At 38.1% G+C, this 10,998-nt stretch overlaps 1 protein-coding gene across 1 annotated transcript in view; it reads right to left on the reverse strand.

The window, feature by feature from the left end:
- LOC128734615 (bombyxin A-3 homolog) overlaps positions 1 to 10,784 on the reverse strand; it is a 29,210-nt gene extending 18,426 nt beyond the window's left edge. The window contains exon 1 of the mRNA XM_053828896.1: positions 9,796 to 10,784. The gene's annotated coding sequence lies outside the window, so the exon portion shown is untranslated. The remainder of the gene's footprint in view (positions 1 to 9,795) is intronic.
- Between the last annotated feature and the right edge of the window lie 214 nt (positions 10,785 to 10,998).

Raw genomic sequence — 10,998 nt, forward strand, 5'->3', positions numbered from 1 at the left:
GTTCGATGCTCTTTGGGGTGTAACTCTATCAGACATAAAACCAATCCACAAGCAATCGAAAATGACTTTCAAATAAAATCTGTCGAAATAAAACGTGCACCCAAAATTTAAACGGAAAACATAAGTTACGACACACCTTTCAGCTGCAGTTGCGACCTGCGAATGCTCGGGCAATTTTTGGTGAACCAAAATGGCATCCCGCGGAAAAGTGCAAAAAACATTACTCTCCTATTTTCGCCACGATAGCACCCGAGGTGTAACCGTGACCTGCACCTGCACATTTATCGTTCAATTAGTTTGCCATGTATGTATTTAGCTCATTACGGTTAAACCTTGTGCTTGAGGTGTTGCTGCTGCTGTATCCACCGGTCCAAACTTGGACCCAACCGGTCTTTTCACGCAAACGCTGCCTGGTACGTCCGCCAGGCCTGCCCGCAATAAAGCGCAAACCGCGCGCTGCTGCTACTGCTGCTGGCTAATTCGAGCACCAAATTGACGCGAATTAAGAGTAATAGATTCGTCTAGTCGCGGGGCTGGGTTTCTCCATTCTGACGCCGCCGGCCGTTGCCGAACACCGTCGAGGTCAACCAATTTGCACAGAAGCTGCCGATATGGTTTGCGAAATGTATGCGTGTGGAGCTATTCTCGCGAGTCTCGTCCATCTCGACCAGCGAACGCGCCGCGCCGCCAGGCCAGAACGACTGAAACCAGTGGGTTCCTCTCGATACACTTTTCGCCTTTCGCAGTCCCAATTGACTTCAATAAATAAATTAACTCGGCAGGTTGAATCCGACGATGAAAAGTTCGGTTTGGGAGCAAAGCAGGCGCGTGCATGCAGACAGATCTCCTATCGGAATCTCCGAGGTGATGCCACTGATCTTGCTCAGTTCATCAACACTGTTTAATTGCCGAAAGTGCAACATAGCTAAGACATACATTGTATGTAATGGCATTTCGAGAGCATCAAGCGGGAATTAGATGTCGACGGGATCACTTCATGCGCGGGTTCAAAGTTTATGAGACATGACGCTAAAGTGTGCTCCGCTCAATTGATTGTTCGTTACTGAGGCGATGATTGCGCGTCGTGCAAATGGAAAATACCGACCGGTTCTGCTCGATCATGCCGAGTTCTACTTCACGTTAAGATTCCATTGCCCTCACCACCCTTCTTTTTACCCTTACGCGACCGTATCAATCCTCTGCCACCAGCTGATTAGATTGCATATTCTAATTCTGGGCCCTCTAACCGGCTAGATGGGACACAAATGAAAATAAATGACACCAACTAAATTGAGCCGAAACGAAAGGAACCAGCTCGGGATGGTTATATGATGGTTGAGGTCCGTTTATTGTTTCTACTATGCGTTCATAGCATATAATCTGTGACACTTTGCTACCGATGCCTGACGAACCGCGAGCTGCGGAATCCTCCGCTGCTCCGGGATGGATGCGGCCGCCGCTTTTGAGTTCTGGGGGCGATAGAATTGAGCTCAAGCGGGCTGGCAGGCTGGCAGGCAGGCAGGCGAGCCGATTTCGTTTCTGCGAACGGCAATATTAACGTTTATTTATATGCATTCATCTATGGGCAGCTGGTAGGTAAGTGAGTAATGGGCGCGCAGATAATGGGCTAGAACAAATAATGTATCGCAATCTGTACGATACCGGTTAGAGTTTTTAGTCAACCGGTTTCGAGCGATATTCATAGGAGGGATGGATTCAAGGAAGAGGATGGTGGTTTTTGCTTGACCGTATTACGTAACGTATTATGTTTTGCTTTGCTGTACTTTTAGCTTGCCTTTTTTTTACCTTTTCAGACTGTAGTTCGGTATTTCTGTGACCAGAAAACTGTGATACCGCAGTATCTATTAGGAACAACAAACCAAAACTTTTTTGTTAAATAACTGTTGATCACGGCCTTCACTGGTTATCTGTTCGGCCAATTTTCCATTTTTTGTATCTGTAGTCATATATTTACTATCAAAACGTTCGTGGCACCAAATTTAATTGACAAGAGTCTGAATCATCACTTGATTGCATTATTCTAAATCAAATCTTTGCTGGATTTTCAACTCATTTCTTATCAGCTGTTCGATGAGGAGGATTTCCTGCATTCCGTACCGATCACTGACCGTCGGAAACCCGTGCTATACAGCGTGAGGTGAGAGTGTACTTTAAACAGAGCCTAATATTTGTTATCTACATTACCGAATAAGGAAAAACATGATTAAACGGCCTTGGATGAGCAACGAAGTCCGGAATGCTAGGTTTCCGATCAGTGTTAAATTTATACCCCACCTAATCTAGTCAAAGAAGCTGAAATAGTCCTACGTCATTTCGTCAAATAAACAAGAAATTGAATTAGCTCGTTGTTTGTCAACGATAATCTCGCTGGACAGTGTGCACACAGCTGAAATAAATATTTGATTGTTGATGTTCAGCATTCTTCTGATAAGTACTGGGGTAATTAAAGACAATCTTGCGACGAGATTTTTGTCGTAGGATTACGTCGTACAGGAAGGTAGGGGTGTAATAAGTGAAAAGTCTGCTCTTGCTGCTCTCCAGAAAAAGAAACAAAAAAGGATAAATAAGACAATAGGAGAAAAAACGGAAAAGAGTCTGAAGAAAATGAGGACAAACGAGCGAGAATAACCGTGACAGAATGAACAGGTAAATGGGATATGAAAAAATAAATGCTAAAGAAGAAAACTGGAGAGAAAAAGAGGATAAACTGAACACCTAAAATTAAAAAAGAAGAAAACTTATCCAATTTAATTCTACTATGTATATTTTATTCACGACACTACGACTTGCAGGCTTCCTCAGTGTCTGTTTTCGAACGTATTCTACTAAGACGCTCCAAAAACTTCAGTAAACTGAATAGAAAAAGGGGAAAAACGTGACAAAAAGGAGAAAAAACGGGACCGAAAGGCAGGAAATAGAAAAGGAGAAAAAACGGGGCCATAAAAAATGGAAAGAATAGAAAAATAGGAACACAACAGGGGCGGGAACAGGACAGAAAAAGAAAGAAATGTAGAGAAAAAGAATAAAGCAAAGATCCGTTTAAACAAAATGGAAAAGAAAAACAGAATGGCAGAAAAAAGAAGACGAAAAACGTTCAGAAAGAACAGAAAATAGGAAACAGTACACAGAAACAAGAGAGAGAAAAGCAGGAAAAACTAAACAAATAGAGAGAAGGGAAGAGGGACAGAAACAGAAGAATAAGGTGGGAAAACTGTGGAGAATAAGAGAGAAAACGAGACAAGAAAGAGAAGCAAGGGAGACAAACCACAATAGTTCAAAATAATAGACGCAGTGGTAACCAACGGAAGAGGAGGAAGCGAGTGAAATGAAAAAAGAAAAGAAGAATTCCGAGGGAGTAAAAACCAACAGATGAAATAAGGAAAACGGGAAAAAGAAGTCAAATGAGATGTAAAAGGAGAAAGACAGGACGCGAAAAGGATAGAAAAAAAAGAAACAGGAAAAATAAATCAAACAGAAAGGTAAAACGGGAGAAGAAAAGACGAAAAAAGGAAAACTGGAGAAAAAAGGGATAAAAGCAGAACAAAATGGAAAACTAAATGAAAAGATAGAAAAGACGAAAAAAAGGGCATCAAATAGGGGGAAACGGCACAGACGCAGAGAAGGAAAGGAGATAAAAAAGGAGTTAGAAAAATACGAAAACTGAAAACTGAAAAAGAGTAGAGAAAAGAATGAAAACGGGAAAAAATAACAAAAAGCCGAGTGAAAATCATGAGGAAAGAGACTGAAAATTGTGAAAACCAGTGAAATAATCGAAGAAATCTAGAAACAGGATTGAAACAGTAAACACGGGACCGGGCTTGATTTACTCTTTTTACTTTATTTTTGCTCTTTTGACTACAGCGTCCCAGTCAAACAAGATTCGAAACAGTGATGCATAGGCCAATTGTAGAGTTGATTATTATCTACAATATTGTTGAAGAAAGTATAGTTTTATCTTTTATATTTATGGCGCTATAGGGCTGATACCCCGCTGGTAGCCAAAAGAGCACTCTTTTAGCTACCAATGGCATTGCAGCTCTGTAACGCTATAAATGCAAAAAATCAAACTATACTTTCTTCAATAATATTGTAGATAATAAGTAACTCTACACTTGTCCTATAAATCAATTTTTCGAATTCTGTTGGGCTGAGGCGCTGTAGTCAAAAGAGGAAAAAAGAAGCAAAAAGAGCAAATCAACCCTGAACGGGACAGAAAGAGATAAAAACGAGAGTAAAAGAGGTGAAACAGAAAATGATAGCAAAAACCGAGAATACGATACAGAAAAGGAGAAAAAAACGGAACAAAAAGTGGAAAAATAGGACTGGGAAAAAGAAAAGGCAGAACAGGAAATGGGTAAACGTTTCAGAGAATAAAACGAAAAATGTTAATTTTATTTTAAGTAAAACCTCGTGTCCATGCCCGGTTTGAAGGTTAAAAATTCAAGATCAAAATGGTCCAAATTTAAGTCTAATTCAATGGAAAATGTCAAAAATCTCAATTGCATGTCCGATTTTCAAGTTTAATTTGAATTCCAATTTCAATTTTAATCTTTCATGTAATTCTGAGTATAATTTGAAGTCCAATTTAAATCCGATTTATGTCCAATTTCAAATCCAATGCCAAGTCTAGTTCAATTCTAGTTTCAAATAAAATTTCAAGTTTTCATCAAATAAAATGTAGAAAATTTTTCCAAAAAAATATTTTTAAAGCATTGCTGAAAAAAATGCCATCGCGTTTCCATCGGAAATAAAAATGAACGAACTATTTTTTTATGTTACGATGCCTGCTTCAAGAGTTATAAATTTAGAAACAAGCGATTCTCACTAAAGCAAAGTAAAGCAAAATACAAGCAATCTTATGTAAAAACTTCTGGGGAATCGTACGGTGGTCACCCCTTTTCTGTTTGTTTTCGGGAACTTCCGTATTTTGCTTATTTTCCTCTAATATTTAAAAATATTCAAACATATTGGACTACAACAATCTGATATTTTGTTGTCTGTTGTCAGACATTATTTAATTTTTATAACAGCACTCTTTCCCCGTAAACGGGAAAAACTGCAGAAGAAAGTAATGAAATCAAACGTGTTTATAGTATCCTAACAGTGTGGGATAAGGCGTAAAAAGGAAAGAGCGGGAAATTGGATAAGGGAGGGTCATTGATGCAACGCTTATTAAGTTTGTATAACGTTCCTCTTTATCTAAGCTGGGGAATCCTCAGATCGAACCAAGTTATAGGGTATGTTGCTGCTTCGTCGTAATTGCCTATTCCCGGCCTATCCAACACAAATTATTAAAAATATCAGCATTTTTATGACACACAATGCAAAACTAGTTATTCCCTAATATTTTAGTTTGTTGTCTATCATACGCGATCAATCAAAGTGAGCTGAGATCTATTTAAATGCTTTTTATCATTAAAGAAGTCCCACCAGCCAAATTTCCTACGTTTTTTCGTGTGACGAAGAAGAAAATGTCGACTAATCGTTTTAATTTCCGTCAATCATAAATGAAAATAACTCGCGCAAGGCATTGTCGTTATTCTACAGCCAGGAAAACTTGCCTGACCTGCAGCAATTTTGTAGAATAATATTTGTCATGCCGTCCTACAAAAATACATGCGCGTTAGCTTCGTAAACATTGCTGTGATTTTTAGTTCGGACAATGAAAAATTTTGATAGACGGATTTTAAAACGGTACGACGAATTTAAGAAATAAGGTCAGTTGCGTAATTTGAATAATATGCTTTAATAATCGCTTTTCAGTGATTTCAAAGTTCACGGATCGGAAGGTAAGTGTGTTTTTGTCAAATCAACACAAGAAGTTTTGGAGTATTCATTAAATCTATCTAACAAATGATGAAAATTAGAATGGCTTTGCTTACTACGACGGGAATTAGAAATAAACCCTAACTGGTTTCCATTATAGTTTGGTTCGATCTGCCTTGTCCCTCCTGAGATACTATCAACAACTTTATTCCATTACTTTCCTCTACCGTTCCCTTCGTCGGTTGTAAAAACTACCGTAATAAAAAAATACACTGAAGTCGCTTTTTACACGGTTTGTTTTTTACGTGACTATTTTTATGCGAATTTCGGAATTTACGCGGTTTTTTACGCGAATTTCGGAATTAACGCGGTTTTTTACGCGATTTTAATTTACGTGGGACGTATCCTTCGCGTAAAAAGCGACTTGAGTGTATTGGACTGCAACAAGTAATATTTATGAAAAAGATCTCATCAAAGCACTACGCTGAATTCCCATTCATATAGTTCTAACCCAAGTAACAACGTAAGTTTTGTTGCGCTCTTATCGCAGTTTTCATGACCAATTTTGCTCATAAAAGCCATTATAAGAGTGTAATAAAACCTAAATTGTTTCTTGGAAATATTCGTAATAAATATGTAAGAGGTAGAAAATTGATTTATAAGGGCTTTTTACAAGAACTGCAGTAACTGGGATGATCACCATTCGATTTTTCGGATTTTTCGCATAAGACCACCTGATTTTTGAATTATTTTCCCAAATTTCATGATGATGTGATGCGATATATTCAAATATTTTTAATTTCTATCGCAAGCTGAGTGAATTGAGTACTGAACGTGGTCTAAACTAAACGGGCTGAAATTTGTGGGATACTACGGAATTCCTTACACAAAATAATTAGGGTTTCAATTTTTTTTTCGTTTATTTCTTGCTTGGTGTGTCCATTATTTTCATTTACGATGGACGATTTTTTTGAAGGTTTAGAATCATTGTGAAACACGTCATCGAGATGAAATGAAAACTTACCGAAAACGTGCTCCAGCTTTTCTTGACTTACCATTATTATTTTCCAGTCTGTATTTTGTTCATAGCTCATACATATATATGACGAAATAAGACACAAACCCCGTCGATTAAAAATACGATAGGATATTTCTTGCCAAGCGTGCTTACCCATTTCCTCCTAGCGTTGCGAAAACGCAACACACCCTTCTCTCGATTCTAGAGAAGGTTAGGTTTGAGGTATCAACTCGGGCCCCAAAAACCAAATAAAGATTGGGAAAAAAATCTAATCGACCTGTTTTTGCTCAAAACTTAGACGTATAACAAAATTACAGCCGAGTAAACATAACAGGTCTTGCCAATTTTAAGTCAGCTTAAACTAGTTACTTTGCCCTCGGGAGCGGGAACGTCAATGACAGTATTTCTGCATTCATATCTAATGTTCTAACTTCTCCGCAATGACAAAGTTATGTAAAAGCTGCATAACACCAACCCACCCGCTGTAAGTAGCTGCATATACATTTTTTCAGCATAGCGTAGCGGGACATAGAGACAAAAATAAAAATACATCTCTGCGGTTTTTTTAGTTGATATAAAAGACAACTTTCCTGAAAGTCTCAGTTTTTTATCTCTACATTTCTATCTCTATCGAGTGCAGAGTTTGAGAGCATTTTCTTTGAAAATTCTTTAAAAATAAGTTTCCATATTTACCGTTGATATGTTGGTTGCATTTTACAAGAGTATATGGTTCTAGGCGCTTGTTGGAAGACTTAAAACACATGTTTTTGCAGAAGGTTGCAAATCTCTAGAACCTTTCTTTACAAAGTTATCGCTTATTTAAGCTTTATTTTTCCTTAACTTCACGAACCAAAAGCGATAACTTTGTAAGGAAAGGTCCTAGAGATTTGCAATCTTCTGCAAAACCGTGTATTTTGAGTCCTTCAATAATCGCCTAGAACTATATATTCCCGTAAAATGTAACCAACATGAGATAAGTATGAACTAATTTTTAAACAATTTCCAAGGAAAATACTCTATTGCTCTACACTCGATAGAGATAGAAATGTCATTTCTTTAGCAAAGTTGTTGGCCTTTATATTTTCCAAAACTTTGCCGAAGAAACCATGTGTCTATCTAAGAACACAAAAAAAATGGACGTGTATCGAGCCTTTCGCGAACGCGAAACACATAAAACGTATGCTTGCCGTACTGGTTTTGGGTGGTTGGGGACAAGCGGAAGCCATACAAGTTTATAGTACTCGACTTAAGTTTTAAGATGAAGCACTAATTTCATAAATCCACTTGCCCCGTTTCACCCCATAGGCTCGCTAAGCTACGGAAATTTAAAGCTTGAATATTTGATAACTTAGAAAGTAAAAGTCCCAGAGATTTGCGGTCTTCTGCAAAAACGTGTGTTTTGAGAGCTTCGATAATTGCTTAGAACATTGTATTCTTGAAAAATACGACTAACAAAAGCTAAGGATGAAAAACTAATTTTTAAAGAATTTTCAAAAAATATGCCCTATAATTCAGCACTCGATAAAGATAGAAATTTTATTTCTTCAGCAAAGTTGCTTGTTTTTACAATATTTACAACTTTTCCAAAGAAACTATGTCTATATTTCCTAACACGAAAAAGCTATGCACCACTGTGCAATGGTGTGAGTAAGCATAACTGTCCCATATGAATTTAGTTTAGTTTAGTTTAGTTTATTTACATCGTAATCTATCTAAAAAGCTATAATTTAGACGGACTTTTTTTTTAGAAGAGTAAAATATCAAATCTAAACTCTCCCATACGTAAAATAAAAGCCTAAATGTCCCATATTGATATTGTTTCGTTATAAACAGGTTCATTACTAGTTGAAGCTCCATTATTATTTTTATAAAGGCAATATCAGATGAATTTCAGCCCTTCTTGAGTACGATTACAGGCTAACAAAATAACTGCTAGTTACATGTGTTTTTAAGTTTGTTAGCGTTTAGTTATGATTTTTTTTATTGACAGTCTCCCAGAAAGTACGTTTTTTCTGGCAATTACTAGAAGAGGAGTAGTTATTTAGTGGAGCAGCTTTCCTTTCAGATTTAATTCTAACAAGCGATGTTCCGGAACTTGGCGTGACAAAGGAGTAAGGAAACGCAGATAATTTTCCGTTAATTCATTGTCGTTGGCTTCGATTTTGAACGGTTTCATAAATCACTCTGTTAGCCAAAGTTGCTTTATTAAAAATGATAATTTTAGAACACTTTTTCTTTCAGTCGAAAAATTGGACAGAGTACCGTAATAAAATATTAGACTTGATCATGTCCGAGTTAAAACTCGAACAATCTTACCCAACTGCCACGCACTTGTTTTTAATTTGACAAAATTAACTCCATCACTGACACATAAAACATACAGTTATGTTCCGAAATTATTTACCAAAGTATGGATGGCTGACCAATTTCAATTTGAACAAATTCAACGCTGTAACATGTGACCTTATTGAACAAACACAAAGCCAAATAATCTCTCCAATCGGACGAAACATACACCCTGATAAGGAAAACATGCAGCCCAATGGAATGCGGTTGGTGTTGAACTATTTTAATCGCATTTCCTTGTTTTGCTTAAGACATTCCTTCGCCTAGGCGCCCAATAAAGGACCAAAATATTGACTAGTGACTCACCAAAATAATGTGCTTGTGACTTGTTGATGTTGACTACTACATATTTTGCGATTATAGACAGCATGGTAGGTACGAAAACAAATATGTTTGGAACAAGCTTGAGGTAAGAAACTAAGATATACCGAGAGAGAGAGCATAAAATCTGATGCAATCGGTAGGAATTGTGATCGTAGAAAGGAGAGCCAAAGAAATCGAAAATGTGAAAGTGATTTTGGGAAAACCTGAAATGTTTAAAATCAAAATTCTTAAAAAAAGGATTTGAAAAAAAAGGAGATGAAGTTGAATAACCTTTGGAACAAAGGAAGATCTTTCTGTCTGAATATCATAAAAAAACATACCTTGAAGACGGTTGTTGATCAATCCGCAAAGTGGCTGTAGTAAACCGGATCGGCTAACTTGGAACAGTTCTTGTTGAAGATAAATATGAAATCGATGGTGTGGATTTCCGTGGTACACATTCAACCCGCACGTGAAGCTAATCGAAAACTAATCGCACAAACGATCGTACCGGAAGAGTGGCAAGCAAAACTAAAGGCTGTGTGTGTGTGTGTCACCCGTTTGAGCCTTGCTGTCCGAAAGCTTGATTATGCTAGGAGACGAAAAGCACAAGAACTACGCTAAAGCGGTGATTGGAATTTTCTGGCGATCGCTTTGCTGTCCTTCGTCGTATCGCTACTGCTGGTTTATATTTAGAAACAAAACACAATTTGATCACAGTCTCGGTACTGATAAAACTACAATCACTTCCCGGAGGCGTTCGAGTTTGTGGAGCGATAAAAGTTTCTCAACTCTGGATCGCAGACACAATAAATCCTTTGTTTGATTTTTATCGTCAAAAAAAAAGCAATCAGGAATCCTACGAAACAAGCCGTTGTTTCTTTATTATTATTTTTTTGCTTGACTCAAGTACGATCCAAATTGCAGTACTTTCGTTCACCCTTCTACTAGCTTTCCTTCTTCCTACGGTAATCACCGACGCTCAAAGGACACTGACTTGTTTTATTTTTTGTTTTTAGTACACACGAACTCTCCAACCTTTGCCCGTCGTCGTCTTCGTTGTTGAGGTTCCGATCCGGGCGAACGTGGGGGACAGAGGGACAGGCAGGCGCAGGCACAGCACAAATCCGACGGTTGTCTGGACTACCTTGGAACTTTTGCTTCCTTCGGCAATCAACGTAAAAACAAAAAACAACACAGTCCAGCAGTTTCTCCTTTTTGCGGGGCTCTCCCCTTGGAACCGTCGATCGGATTGAAAGTCTACTCGGTTTGCAACGTTCTGATTTCCTTTTATTTTTAAATTTATTATACAAGAGACTGTTTTTGAGCACTACCTCTTCAACACCACGAGTGCAACTGATCGAGCCGCTGGAAAGCGTAGCGCTTTAAAATAAGTCATTTTATACCCGTATGCTAGAGCGGGTCTGTGGGGCCCCGATTTATGTATGATTCCGTCGTCATCTGCTCTCTTGCTCGATCCGATCCCGGGCCTCCTATACTCTCTTTCTAGCGTAAGTATGTACGCTCGCCGACGCGTCGATCGA

The sequence above is a fragment of the Sabethes cyaneus genome, chromosome 2 (genome assembly GCF_943734655.1).
Source record: "Sabethes cyaneus chromosome 2, idSabCyanKW18_F2, whole genome shotgun sequence".
NCBI classification, from domain to species: Eukaryota; Metazoa; Arthropoda; class Insecta; order Diptera; family Culicidae; genus Sabethes; species Sabethes cyaneus.